Source organism: Microtus ochrogaster, unplaced genomic scaffold (assembly GCF_000317375.1).
Source record: "Microtus ochrogaster isolate Prairie Vole_2 unplaced genomic scaffold, MicOch1.0 UNK11, whole genome shotgun sequence".
NCBI classification, from domain to species: Eukaryota; Metazoa; Chordata; class Mammalia; order Rodentia; family Cricetidae; genus Microtus; species Microtus ochrogaster.
Window position 1 is genome coordinate 1,099,094 of NW_004949109.1, and position 16,108 is coordinate 1,115,201.

Below are 16,108 nucleotides of genomic sequence, written 5' to 3' on the forward strand. Positions count from 1 at the left end.
AGGAGATGTTTTTCTTTGATCCAGTCTGTTTGGTGTTCTGTATGCTTCTTGAATATTTAAATGAATATCTTTCTTTATGTTGGGAAAGTTTTCTTCCATAATTTTGTTAAAAATATTTTCTGGGCCTTTGAGCTTTGACTCTTCTCCTTCCTCTATTCCTATTATTCTTAGGTTTGGTCTTTTTATTGTGTCCCATATTTCCTGAATGTTTTGTGTTGAGAATTTGTTGGCTTTGCTGTTTTCTTTGATCTGTGTGTTTATTTTCTCTATGGTGTCCTCAGAATCTGAGATTCTTTCTTCTGTCTTTTAAAAAAATATTTTCTAATGCTGTAAGCTTGCAGAATACTCCCCAGATATGTTTAGTAATCATCCAATTCCATTTTGTGCATTGTTTGATTCTTTAGGCAGTTTTAGGCAAATTTTAATTTATCTGGAACTTATACTTGTCTTTGTTCCACAAAACCATTTTCAAATGATTCTTTTTAGTTTAGAATTTCCTTGTAGAACAGGTAATTTGGAATAAAGAGCTAATCCGATACCTAGTAGAGAGTATATGGGACGATGGAGCTGGGAGGAGCAGAAATGGGAGGAGCCGTGTTTGGGAGGAGGACTGGGAGACTAAAGCATCAAACTTGGTTAAAGACAGGAGTGTAGGCGGTTGCTTTCAGTCAGATTAGTTCAGATATACTTTGGATGTTTATTGAAGATGGTCCTTAGAAGGTCTGAGCTGTCACCAGAATTATCAGTCTTTGCTGACTTATTTCCTCACGAATCATCAGTGCATTCTAAAAAATAAACATGAGGTTAAGAAACTGTTTATCCTTCTATTAATTTAAAAATTTAGCAAGTATCCATTGGACAACTCCATGTGCTAGGCTCCACAGTGGTAAGGGTCCAACAGAGCAAAACTAGGACTCCTAACCTTTGAGTAGATGTCCACCTACTCTGTAGAGTTGAGACCATATAGCCCTGTCTACTGCTCCAACTATACTGTCTACATGTCTCCTAACATAACACAAATGAATTGAATTGGATGCTTTGCTGTTGCCTCAATATTTTAAGTCACTGTCCTTGGCCCTGAGTTCTCCAGCCTTATGCTGTTGCTTGACTCTGCTGGGAGAGAGCAGGCCATGGTAGTGGCTTGTACGAGTAGTTCAGCAGGCTTGGCTGGAGTTGCCTCGGGTCAAGCAGGGGACTAGTAGGCAAAGTAATGGCCCTGTAGGTGGTGGGTGCTACTACCAGTAGAAGAGGATGTGACCTGATTTTTGATCATGTCTGGGGTCCCTGAGGATGAACCAAAGCCTTTTTATGTGATGGGGTTGAAGCTGTGGAACCGAGGCCTGTAGGTGGCTAGCAATGATGAGTCAAGGAGACCTTCAAGGTTTGGGGATATTGTCAGTAATCTTAGAAGGCAGAGAAATGTGAATTGAAATGAACCACGGAAAATGAGCTGTGCTGGTCAGTGAAAGAGTTTCTATCTAGGCTAACAGATGACCTCAAGGAGACAACGAATCCTATGGTGTGCAGCCTAGGGAAGTGAAGGAGATTTGAGATAGATCAGGAACCCAAGAGTTCCAGACACTGTGCTGAGTGTAATAGGCTACATCCTGCTGAGGAAGGAGACGTGGGTAGATCCAAGCATGCCAGGTAGGCCTCAAGATCAGCACTGGTGAATGGAGGCATTATGACGTCACAGAGTGGGCTGGATTCCAGCATGTGGGCATCTCCTGGATACCAGAGAGTTCCATACCACATCTCAGTTGATTCCTGGGTACTAGGTACCAGTGGTTGGCAGAGGGCCAGCTCAGGGTCCCCTCCTGCTGACTTGCAGGGTCTCTTGGACCAGATCTTTCAAGAATCCCCAGCCAAATGTCCAATGCGAACTTCTTTGCAGCTCCTCATTGCGGCTCCAGGGCCACTGCCACTCCCGAGGCTGGCAGCACAGTGCTCTGGAGAAGCCAGACAGAAATAAGAAGCAAGTGAGGTGGCCTTTTTTTATTGTCGACACTCTGCTCTCCTCAAATCAATGCCAGGAGTCAAAAGGCTGTGCATAGCATAGCATAGGAGGGAGTTTGATTTCTTTATTTTTAAAAGGGAAAATTTTAAATTATAGTCAGTACTCATAGGAAGCCCTTGAACTATTCTCCCTCATTATCAGCACCCAGAACCTTACCTGTCTTCTGTTGATACCTAAGAACCAGGAGATGGCCATGGTAAAGCCTCTGGGAGAGCCTGCACCCAGTCCAGCTAATGTGTTCCTGAGGCGTGGGAACTGGGGTTTCCCTGGCATCTGTATGCCTTTGTCTTACCATTTGTAGTCAGAGTATATGGCATGTACCTCTTTAAATTGAGTATATCTTTTTATCCTATTACAGGGGTCTCCCCCTTTTCACTCTAACATACTAGCTAAAGGAGAAGAAGAAAGCATGGGGCTCTGATTTTGGAGATATAGAATTCAGAGTGGAAATTGGATTTTTCCTCTGCTTTTCACCTGAGGGTAACTCATTTAACTTCAGGCTTGTTGTCGGCCCTCTGTTGAGGCACTCCTCTGTACATACCTCTATGCAGGGGGTTCTGATGTTGTCAGCATGCTTCAGGGTTCTGAATCACATGCTGCCTCCATTCCTATATTTTGCCTCCTCGTGGAACTGTGTTCTACTTGATTTAGCCTAGCAGGATTTATCTGATTAACTGTCTTTCCTTCTTCCCTTTTCTCTATATTAAAATATAAACTCTCAAGAGCGTTGATAACGACCTTTCATTTTTCCTTTCCTTATAGCTCCAATCATGATCTAGAGTAACACATCTTGGTAACTGGGACACGAAGTGTTCTGTTTTCAGAGAGCACCTGTTTCGGATACTAAAATCCCACCGGCAAGGAAATCCCAGCATCCATTAGTGCACAGGCAGCTGCCAGCATACGTTAAATAGGTAACAACAGAAAAAATGCTTTGTCACACAAGACATTTTAGAATGGTTGCTGAAGTATATTCTGGAACTGGATATGGTCAATATTTTCAGTAAAGAACCAACCAGTAAATATTCTCGGCGAGAGCAGTCATATAGTACAAAGGCAGACAAGTGTGGCCGAGTTCCCTTAAACCTATTTATAAAAACAGACAGCAGGAGGAATTAATCCATTGATGTAGTTTGTCAATACTTTGCCCATCATCTCCTGACCACAGGTCTCCAAAGTACTGCAGTAAAAGCTCGTTAAAATGACATTTATTTATTTACTTGTTATGAGGCCTAAATTATACCCCTCATTAAAATAATGAACAAAACAAAGAAATCCACTATCATTATTGTAATTTACTGCTCACTGTTCTAGGGGTAAAAATTGATTCAACTGGATAAGAGAAAGAACAGCAAGGAATTCAGCTGGAAAATTATCAAAAGCAACAGAAATTAGGATGATTATCATGTGTAAAATTAGCATAAGAAAGTTATCTTCTTAAATGTGAACAATAATCTTTTAGAAGATACAGCAGAAAAGTACCATTCACAACATATTTAGTAATAAATAGGAATATTTCTGATGAATAGAAAAATGTTTGAGAATCTTGAGATATAAAAGAAAGCATGGGTAAAACAGAAAAAGCTTCTTGTGTGTACACATGGGGGCCTTATGATAAAGATAAAAAGTAATTCATGAATTCTATTCAAATTCTCGAGAATAGGAGACAGTTAAATTTAATCATTTTAGATAGAAATGTATTTAGTTCCAAATTTAAAAAAATTCTAGATGAAGAGTTATAGACTACTAAGGATGCCAAATGCATGTTCATATAGAGGCCCAAAGTTGATATAAGGTGTCTTTTTCCCTATCTCTCCACTAAGCTTTCTCTCCAGATCAGTTCTGAGTTTGTTTTTGCGTAACCTCCGTACCAATTTGTGCGTTGTCTCTACTTAATCACATCTCTGCCAACAGTGATTGAAGGTTCCTTTTCTCCCCACATTCTTGTGAGCCACTGCTGCCATTTTCTTGCCAGTGTCACTGGAAGGAGAAGGATGTCAGCATCGTCTTGCTTCCATCTCCCTCATGCCTAAAGATGTTGATCATTTTTCTATGTATAGCTAACTGTTCAATTCATTTACCGGTGAATTGATTGGATTGGTTTTATTTATATATCATTATCTTGAGTTCTTCATATATTCTCGAAATGACTCCTCTACTAGATGAATATTTGACCAAAACAAACAAAACAAAAAACCAAAAGCCCTCTCATTTTGTAGAATTTTTTCTCTTCACTCTGATAATTATTTTGTTTGCTGTGCAGGCACTTTAAAATCTTACACATCTCTCAATTCTTGGGAGTGTTTTCATATTGTGGTCTCCTTTTCAGAAAGCTCTTGTTTACATCTATGCCTTGACATCTTTCCTCAAGGTTTTGCTTTCCTCTGGTAGTTTTAGAATTTCAAGCTTTGCATTAAAGTCTTTGATCCATTTTACATTTGGGGGGGCTGGTGAAATAGGTCAGTAGGTAAAGACACTTGTTTCCTAGCCTGACAGCTTGAACTCAGACCTTAGGATTAGGAGGTGTGGCCTTGTTGGAGGAAGTGTCACTGGGGGTCTGCTTTGAGGTTTCAAATATTCAAGCCAGGCCCAGTGTCTATCTCTTTATGCTGCCTGTGGATCTGGATGTAGAACTCTCAGCTACTGCTCCAGCACCATGTGTCTGCCTGTGTGCCACCATATTTCCCACCATGCTGATAATGGACTAAACATCTGAACTGTAAACACGCCCCAATTAAATGTTTTCTTTTATGAATTGTCATGGTCATGGTCTCTTCATAGCAATAGAATATCGATTAAGACAAACCTTTGTCAAAAATCAGGAGGCATAGGATTGTTTATAGATTCTCCATTCTATTCTGCTCTATTTATCCATACAATTTTCTTTTTGCTAATGTCATGCTGGTTTTGTTTCTATGTTTTATTTGTAGTAAAATTTGAAATCAGCCATCATGATGCCTTTACCTTTGCTCTTTATGCTCACAATAGCCTTGGCTGTTTCTGTTCTTTTGCACCTTCATGTGAATATTAAGACTATTTTCTTCTAGTTGTGGGAAGAATGTCGTTGGAATTTTGGTGGCAGATGCATTGAATCTGCAGATCACTTTAGGTAATGCAGGCATTTTTGCTATATTGTAGTACAGAGGTTTATATTTAAGAAGTGGGACCCAGTAAAAGGTAGTTAGATCTTGCGAGCACTGCCTTTGGGAAGAGATTCTCACAGGAGTATGTCCTCATCATCATAGGAAGCACCACAGAGTGCCTGTTAGGCAGTGAGGCTACCCCACCTGCTTGGTCCCTTCTGAATATGGCCATTTCCCTTTCTGCCATGTTGTGATGCAATAGGAGGGATGATGGACAGCTAGTGCTGTCTGCCCTAGACATCTCCCCTCCAAACTTGTAAGCTGAAGGAACTTCTTTCCTTATGAAGGACTCAGTATCAGATACTCTGAGATGGAACAGAAAATGGAATAATGCCACGGGAGACAAGAAGTTGTTTATGGATAATTCAATGTGCAGAAAAAGTAAGGAAATGAAACCTAGATAAGATTATTGACCTATATTTTATGTGCATGTGTATGTGCCTGTATGTGTGTGTGTGAATATAAAACAACATTCTTTTATCTGTTTTTAATTATAATTAGGGGTTCAAGTTAGTCTTGTGTAACACAGGCTGCCCTCCAGTTCTCCCTTTAGCTGAGGATAACCTTGGTTTTCTTATTTTTCTCTCTCCGCTTTCTGAGTATTGGGTCTGCAGGTGTTCACCATTGTGCATGGTTTTAAAACATTCTTTTAGATGTAGCCTAGTAGTGCTGGCTGTAATATAGCTGTTCTGAAGACAGAGGTAGGAACATTAAAAGTTCAAGGCTATCCTTGACACATTATAGGGATTGTGTCAAAATAAAATGAAAAGAAGGCTGGGAATACAGTGGTAGCGGGCTTGCTTAGCATGAGAAAGGTTCTGTGTTCCACTGCAGGAATCAAGTTAAAAAAAAGAAAAGAAAAGAAAAGAGAAGAAAGAGACCAACAAAGCATAAACAAAACAAACAAAAACTCCACACCCCTCTTTCATAGAAATTGGAGATGTACTTACCCTTTTGTATCCCTGAAACATCTCTAAGAGCTGACAAAATACATTGCAAAAAGTAGAAATAATTCTAACAAATGCATTCTTATTGCAGGAGAAATTAGATGCATTAAACAAAATTTAACAAAATAGCACATGAAAAGAAATTTAAAATTTCTTTAAAAGAAATGTTAAGCTGAAGAGGGTGTTGGAACTGCTACCTGGAAAATAATAGTGGTGATAAAAACAAAACATCAGACATTCCTAAGGACACAGGCCTCCTTATCAGAGGAAAAATTATGGTAATGAATAAAGCATAAAACTGGCTGATTTAAGTTATCTCATTTACAAAATTACAAAGGTAAAGGTAAAACCAAATCAAGAAAGCAGAACTCAAAAAAATAAATATTAATAAATAGCATAATATAGATATTAATAAATCCAACAGCTGCCTTCTATGGGAAAACATTGAAAGATAACTAACCTGAATAAAAACAAAAGGAAGAAATTAAAATATAAAGTAAAGAATTACAATATAATCAATAGCTGTATATGCAAAAATAAAGGATTTACAAAGCATTTGGTGTTCACGTTTATAGAAATACCGTGAAAGAAAAACTGGGTGCAATGCCAAATTTGGTAGAAAGATATGCTGCCTTCCTAATTACCATACAACAATTAATGGCAGAAAAATTCAAGATGTATTCCCTCCCAAGGTGCAATAGGCGTAAAGAGTTGACATGGAATACCAGACCTATGAGGGCAGAGAATGATACAGAGTAACTCCTTTTGACCGCACAGAAATAACCAAACTTATAACACAGTTTATATTACAAATATAGCAGTGATTTAAAAATCTAACAGAAACAGAACGAAACCCTGTGGCTGTGGTTTAACCCAGTGAAATAGCAAACAGAATCCAGTAGTGAACTGAAGAAGGAATGCAGAATGGTAGAGTTTATCCTAGAAATGTGAAATTATTTACTATCATAAAAATGTGTTAGGTAAATGTACTCCATTCATAGGTAATAAAAGTATGATCATCTCTAGGAGACTTTTTAATAACATTTGGTTTTCATCCCAGAGTTTTGAAGTCTCACAATAGATATTCAGGCAAATAGCTACACACAAAGTCAGTATGATTCTTAACAGGAAATGGAAACTTTTCACTAAAATGAACAGGGAGCTGGTTTCCTGTGTCATGCTCTTATTAGCAAATGCTAAGTCTAGCCAGTGTAATTGGATTAAGACAGTGGGAAAGGAACTATGCAAGATTTATGTGAAAAAAACGTAAATGTCAGTAAAAAATTTAGAGACCAGAAAAGCACACTCTGCCATATAGAAGGCATTCTGTAATTGACTTTGGATAGGGGCAATCAAAATCAGAAATGCTGGTTCCCTGTAGTCAATACGTTCTTATATTATCTCAATAAAATGATGAAAAGGACACACCCACTGTGGAACTATTCAAGCTGATTCTAAAATTCAAATGGAGGTTGGTCGAGTACTTTACTAAGAAACGGAAAGAACTAGGAAAGCTTTTGATAGAGAAAATGGTCTCTCAGACTATTAAGGCTTGTGATAAGGCTGTAATAATTAAAACAACCCGGTGTTGGTCATAAAGAGCCGACAGGACCAGTAGAGCAAATAGAAAATCTGGAAACAGATTTAAATCAACATGGGAATGGATCTAGGGATATATGTGATTCAGATAACACTTCAGATCTGTGGAGAAAGGTAGGTTATTTAGGAAACAGTGATGGAATAATTACATATCAAAGAGAATGTAGATAATTTTGCATGGTATGCTAAAATATATTATTGGTTGATTAAGGACTTATGTGTAGAAACTAAGATCATAAAAGGATCTTAGGAAACCTTGGAAATTTGTGTTTGTTTTGTTTTTCAAGACAGGATTTCTCTATGTAGTCCTGGATTGGATTTTTTTTTTTTTAAATGACCACAAGATGGGGAGTTGTAAGCCTCACAACAAATTTAAAAGCCACAGAAGAAAAGTACGGTGGGGGCTGGAGAGGTGACTCAGCAGTTAAGAGCACTGGCTGCTCTTCCAGAGGACCTGAGTTTGATTCCCAGCAACCACACTGCCTGCTCACAACCACACTGACTGCTCACAACCACACTGCCTGCTCACAACCACACTGCCTGCTCACAACCACACTGCCTGCTCACAACCACACTGCCTGCTCACAACCACACTGCCTGCTCACAACCCTCTGCAGCTCCAGTTCCAGGGGATCAGATATGCTCTTACAGCGAAACATTCATAGAGACAAAAAATAAATTAAAATTAAAAATTGAAAAGTATGATAAATTAGAAAATGATTCAGTTCAACTTGTTATTATCAGAAGCAAAACACAAACGAGAAAATAGGGGCAAGGGAGAGGGATCAATGGGTCAAGTACTTGCTGTGTAAGCATGAGGAGTGGAGTTCAGACCCCAGCACCCATGTAAAGGCAGCTACTGTAATCTCAGTGCAAAGAGACAGAGACCCATCATCTATCTCCAGCATCCCCATGCAAGAGCACATATGGACATTTGCACATATGTGAGCCACCACATGTGTGCACATTACACACTCATGAAAAAGTACAAATGACAAACTTATTAAAGGTATTTATAATCATTACATAAGTAAAAATAATTTGCTTTTATAGAAAAAGCTATGTATATGTATTTTAGAATGTAATAGAAAAATCAGTCAAAGGTTTTAAACTTGGGTTACAAAAATGAAAATAAAAATTATCAAAAAAAAGAAAATAAAAATTATCTTAGGGACAATGGGCAGAACCTCGATCTTACAATTACAGAGACATAAATTCAGGTAAATAAAACCCTATTTTCCATCCATTATATTGCCAAAGACAAAAAAGAAAGAATTGCTTGTGGTAGCATCAATCTGTAGAGTTCACTTGATAGGAAATTTGCTGTATTCATCAAAATTACAGTTAGTCTCTGGGCAGATACAGAGCTGCGTGAGACACACGCTTGCCTGGCTATTCACGGTGGGGCAAGGACCCAAATGTGAGGAACAGGACACAGATAGAGCAGATAATGACACACATATATAAACCAGTTATGAGAAGGTGTTCTTCATAGATTGACAGGAGATGGTCTTCAAGCTATACTGAATGACGAAAAAGCCAAAATGTATAGGAAACTGCATAAAACATGCTGACATCTTTTAAGGGAAACACAACCATATAAGAATATATTTACATATGCGTAAATTATATGTAGATGAATATATAATGTTTGGTAATGTAGGGATGGGTAGGAAATAGGAGTTAGAGACAGGAGCATATTTTTGGTTTACACATTTTGTGCAATCACTCTTTCTTTTTAATTTTATTGATTTTTATTGAGCTCTACATCTTTCTTTCCTCCACTTACTTCATTCCCCCGCCCGCTTCACCTATCTCCCATGGTCCCCATGCTCCCAATTTACTCAGGAGATCTTGTCTTTTTCTACTTCCCATGTTGATCTATGTAAATCTCTCTTAGGGTCCTTCTTGTTGTCTAGGTTCTCTGGAATTGTGGTTTGTGGGCTGGTTTTCTTTGATTTATGTTTAAAAACCACATGATTGAGTACATGTGATAATTGTCTTTCTGGGTCTGGGTTACCTCACTCAATATGATGTTTTCTAGTTCCATCCATTTGCCTGCAAATTACAAGATGTCATTTTTTTCTGCTGTGTAGTACTCCATTGTGTAAATATACCACATTTTCCTAATCCAATCTTCAATTGAGGGGCATTTAGGTTGTTTCCAGGTTTTGGCTATGACAAACAATGCTGCTATGAACATAGTTGAGCACGTGTCCTTTGGATATATACCCAAAAGTAGTATTACTGGGTCTTGAGGAAGGTTGTTTTCTAATTTCCTGAAAAATTGCCACACTGACATCCAAAGGAGCTGTACCAGCTTGCATTCCCACCAGCAATGCAGGAGTGTTCCCTTTACCCCACAACCTCTCCAGCATAAGTTGCCATCAGTGTTTTTGATCTTGGCCATTCTATTTTATTTTATTTTATTTTATTTTATTTTGGATTTTCGAGACAAGGTTTCTCTGTAGTTTTTGGTGCCTGTCCTGGAACTAGCTCTGGTAAACCAGGCTTGCCTCAAACTCACAGAGATCTGCCTTCCTCTACCTCCTGAGGGCTGGGATTAAAGTCATGTGCCACCAACGCCCAGCAATCTTGACCATTCTTACTGGTATAAGATGGAATCTCAAAGTCATTATGATTTTCATTTCTCTGATGAATAAGGATGTTGAGCATTTCCTTAAGTGTCTTTTAGTCATTTTAGATTCATCTGTTGAGACTTCTCTGTTTAGGTCTGTACTCCATTTTTTTAATGGATTATGTGATCTTTTGGTGTCCAATTTCTTGAGTTCTTTGTATATTTTGGAGATCAGACCTCTGTCTTATGTGGGGTTGGTGAAGATCTTTTCCAATTCTGTAGGCTGTTGTTTTGTCTTGTTGACTGTGTCCTTTGCTTTACAGAAACTTTTCCGTTTCAGGAAGTCCCATTTATTAATTGTTTCTCTCAGTGTCTGTGCTGCTGTGGTTATATTTAGGAAGTGGTCTCCTGTGCCAGTGTGTTCAAGTGAGCTTCCTACTTTCTCTTTTATGAGGTTCAGTGCGGCTGGCTTTATGTTTAGGTCTTTATCCATTTGGACTTGAGTTTTGTGGGTCTATTGTCATTTTTCTATGTATCCAGTTATGCCAGCATCATTTGTTAAGTATGCTTTCTTTTTCCATTAGATATTTCTTACTTCTTTGTCAGAAATTGAGTATTCAAAGGTATGTAGATTAATATCTGGGTCTTTGATTTGGTTCCACTTGTCCTCCTGTCTGTTTTTATGCCAATACCAGGCTATTTTCAGCACTGTAGCTCTGTAGTAGAGTTTGAAGACATGGATTGTGATGCCTCCAGAAGTTCTTTTATTGTACAGGATTGTTTTGGCTATCCTGGGTTGTTTGCTTTTCCATATGAAGTTGAGTACCATTCTTTCTCAAGGTCTGTGAAGAATTTTTCTGGGATTTTGCTGGGCATTGCATTGAATCTGTAGATTGCTTTTGGTAAGATTGTCATTTTTACTTTGTTAATTCTGCCTACCCAAGAGGATGGGAGATCTTTCCACTTTCTGGTGTCTTCTTCAATTTCCTTCTTCAAAGATTTAAAGTTCTTGTCATACAAATCTTCCACTTGTTTGGTTAGAGTTACTCTGAGATATTTTATGCTATTTGTGCGTATTGTGAAGGGTGATGTTTCTTTGATTTCTTTCTTAGCCCATTTATTTTCTGTGTACAGAAGGGCTACTGAATTTTTTAAATGTTCCTGGTCTGGATCTTTTTTCCTGCAGAGGTCCCTGGCTTGGGGTTGGTCCTGCAAAGGTCTCTGGCTCTGATCTACTCCTTTGGAGGTCTCAGATTCAGGTGTACCCAGACCTGCAGAGGACTTGGCTTCAGGCCTACTCCTTCAGAGGTCCCAGACTCACGCCCAGACCCACAGGAATTTTCGTTCAGGTCTACTCCCTCAATGGTCCCAGATGCATGCCTGGACCCGCAGGGGTCTCTGGCTCTGGCCCACTCACTCAGCAGTTATTCCCCCCTACCTGCTCCTGTCGAGTTTGCTGTCTCAGGCCTGTTCTGGCCTAGATCCCTGGCCTACTCCTGCTTCAACAAATGACCCTGGTCTGGATCAGCTCCTGCTTTCATGGAGTTCACTGGCCCAGGCCCGCTCCAGCCCAGGTTGCTGGCTCAGTCCTGCTCTTTTGGAGTTCACTGCTTCAGACCTGCTCTGGTCTAGGCTGTGGGCTCAGCCTTGCTCCTTTGAATTTTACTGCCTCAGGCCTGCTCTGGTCTAGGCTGTGGGCTCAGCCTTGCTCCTTTGAATTTTACTGCCTCAGGCCTGCTCTGGCCCAGGTTTCTGGCTCAGTCCTGCTCCTGTAGAATTTGTTGCTTCAGGCCCAAACTCTGTGCAATCATTCTTATTGATTACATATAGTTGACTGATGAATTTTACTTCCTGTGTTTCCTCATGAAATTAACACCAGAGTCAAGAGGCAGACAATATTGCTTACCACTGAAACCTTTCCCTGGCTCCTTTGCAGGATATTTCTCCCTTCTCCAGGGTTCAGGCAACCACGAATCCATTTTTCATATTAAAGGACTGGTAGAATTTACCACAACCAAACTTATAAATTAAATCTGGGCAGAAGTGATATTTTAACAATGTTGTATCTTCCAAATTTGGAGCATGATAGATATTTCCATTTATAAGTCTACATCGATTTACTTAGAAATACTCTAATTTTCAGTAAGAATTTTATCTTGATCACTTAAGTATTTCAGGCTGTTTCATTGCTATTACCAAGAGACTTTTTAAAAGTAACTATAATTATATTTTGTTAGCAAGTAGAAGTAAAATTTATTATTGCTGTGCAAACTGTTACCTCACAAGTGAGGTGACTTGCAATGCCTTTCATGGTGTCTATGGGTCGGAATCTAGGCATAACTACCAAGGTGGTCCTGATGTAAGGTTTCTTAACTTAACCGGTGCTTCAGTCATCTGATGGTTCTCATGATACAGGCAGGAGTCTGCTTCCACAGTGGCACATTTGAGCTAGTCTACCTGTTAGCATTCTCTGTATGACGCATAGGTGGGTTCCCACAGAGAAGCCAAAGTGTTTCCTTTGACCTACATTCAAAAGTCATATGTCATTATCTCTGCTCTATCAAGGTGTCAAACAGGCCAGCATTAGTGAGGGTGGTGGACACACAACAGCGTGAAAGCTGCAATGATGGTCATTGGGAGCCATCTTGGAGGGTGGCTACTGTATCAATGTGCTCTAGTTTTAGTTTATGCAGCTTGGATTTTCATGCTCTTTAAAAATATGTTAATTTTTAAGGGGACTTTGGGATACCTCCAATCTTCTTTAAATGCCTCCTGCACCTTTCTTAGGTCTCAATCTGGGGCTCCCGTTACATGTATTAAATGCTTGTCTAACATGTTGTGGTGGTCCTGTTCTTTTTATATAAATCTTTCTCACCTGTGCTTAATTTACGACAGCATATGATACCTTCCGGTTTACTGATCTGTCATTCTATTTCAGTGTCTAATCTGTTGTTCATGAAATATCTTTTGACTTCTGATATGTAATTTTGGTTTTCTGGGATGTTCCTGTGGGTTTAGAAGATATTTTGACTTCATTATGCCCCACTTTCCTATAGATTATTGAGTTTAGGCATTAGTTTTTGAAATTCTGCTGATTCCACATCTGAGCTACTTCTGTACCTCTGTGGACGGCTTCTGTTTTGATTGACTGGATTTTCTCTTGATCTGGGGTCGGGTGGTACCCCTTGGCATATGGAGCATTTTTTATTGGCTATTAGATATTAGGTATGTTATGTGCTGGATGTTTGGATTTTGGTGTTTTTCCTTGGCACTCTGACATTTCGTTGGGCAGGCAGGTATGCACGTTGCTTGCCCAACCAGTTTGATCTTTGTTGGGGCAGCTGGACATCAGGCATATCATAGGGCTGTTTGACTTATACCACAAATGTTGGGCTTTTCTGGCATCTCTGTTGCGTGCCTATTAAAATTAGGTACTCCTCTGAGTGACCACATGAGTGAGTATTGGTGTTTGAGTTCTGTGGGCCTTAGGAGAGAGTCCCTACAGCGATTCCTTGCCTGGATTTGTGAAGTTCACCTAAACATCTGTAATTTTGGGTTTCATCTGGAGACTTCTTTGCAGACTGCCGAATTCTTCCTCTAGCTAGCGCCTCCCTCTCTGGAACACTGCCCTGAAATTTACTGCTGCCTCAGCTTTTCTGGGCTCCCAATGCCTTCTCAACATGGGGAGACTGCCAAACTCTGCATAGGTGCCCCTTGCTGCCCTAAGGTTAGGAAATTGCTTCCAGAGCTCCTAGATGATCTACTGCTCATTGTCCAATGTTGGAAAACAGGCATTTTATACACTCTGGCCAGTTTTTTGTGAGTTACAGGAGTAGGGGTGCAAATGTCAGTCAGTTACTTTTCCTTCATGGGAGGAAGCAGAGCTTGCTTCACTTATGGTTTTTAAAATAAAGTCAATGAGAACCTTTAAAAGGAAAAGAAAACAACTTGAAACAAAAATAGCACTGAGTTTACCAGGAGTGTATGGAAGTAGGGCATATTTAAAAACTGCTGGTTGGGGTTTAAAATTAGAACGATCTTTCAGAAGGTGGTTTTGGCAAAAAAAAGCAAAAGTTAAATGCTTAAACACTTTCAGTTTAAACTATTCTACTGAAAACTCAGACATTTATATAGAGGAAATAGATTATGTAAAATGTTCATTAAAGAATGAATTATAATGAAAACCTTAACCTGAAATAAAGATTTAACCTAAATATCCAACAATATAGAATTAATGAAATAAATTTGTTTATATAGTAAATAATAATAAATAATTATATAAATATAAATAATATAATATTATTTATTATAAAATAATATAAATTATATAAATATAAATAATATTTATATAATAAATATAATGGTTTGTTACATGGCTACAAAAATAACCTTGCGTTAAAATAATTTAATGGCATGGGAAAATGTTTTAACAGCCCTATTATATTGAAAAAGTCAGATTGTTAAAAAGTTCATCTTAATCAGTTTAATGTAGAGAATATGATGGAAGTTTGATATAGAGTATAAAAAAGTCTCGTTTGTGCTTTCCTGAGTTTTCCAAATTTCCTATAGTAAGCACAAAATTGTTTTTTTAATTTAAAATATTATTTATTTATAAATTCATCAGTAGATTTACCCACAGTTCCACGATCATTAGAAATGAGATAACTGATACTAAGAGAGCCAATTGAGTGTAACATGGAAGTGTTTAGGGTGATAAATTTGGATTTCAGTTCTGTTTTACATTTTTCTAGGTGGATACCTTCCTGACTTTTTAAAACTCTCTGGAACTTGTATTGTATTACATACTAAAAACAGCTATGAAAAGCTGCTACATATGTTTCCTATAAGGATTAAATTCACACAAACCCCTGGCATGGTCATTTTATATGTCTATGAGTTAATGCTTGTGTTACTGCCGCTGCTGCTACTGAAGGAGAAAAAAACGGGAGTGAAAAGTTAGGGGTGAGAAGATTTCATGCTAAGTCAGCACTTCTTAAAACACGAAGAAAAACTCAAGATCAATGAAATAGTTTAGGAAATGAAACTCTACTTTCAAGAGTACTAAGAAATACATTTACCTTTCCAGACACTTGAGAGAGCCAGGACTCAGACCCTTCAGCTTGCAAAGAGGTCTGTTGACTAGGGTCAACACTGTGAGTGAGAAGATGTAGGGACATGGAAGTAAAACTTGACGACACGCTAGCCAACTGCTATGAACTGGGTGTTTGTGTTCCTTCCAAGTTTGTATGTTGACATTCACATCCTAATTACTGTTACGGGCTGATGGCACTATTTACCTCACGGCACTATTTACCTGGCTGATACAATGAAGTTCCCCATGCTTATAATCATTTCAGATTATGGTATTTTATTATACCAACCTTACTGAACCATATCTACCTGTCAAGTAGTTCAAAAACTTAAGGAAGTTTTCATGAAATATATCAAATAGGTACCTTGAAAGTATGCAAAACCCAAAGCCTTACTTTCTTTTTTTTACTGCTCTCCCTACAGGTTAAGTGGCCCCAATTTTGCCTTCTTTGCTTCTAGATTTGTCCTTAAGTTGTTACTCTGAATACTCTCCCATTATTGATACTAATGGACAAAAATCAAGGTAACCAACCATCCATGGAGAGGTCATTCCAGGCCAGGAGAGCCACATGTGTCAGCAAAAGGGGATTCTGGGCTTGAGGGAGCAGTTGGAAAACTGAGTTTGCCATTGCCAATACTTTGTGGGGACAGGAAGAGAGAGGGAGAAGGGACAGGCACACCTTGATATTTTGCACACTGTCATTGGGTAGATATGTAACTTTTTTTTAAAAAA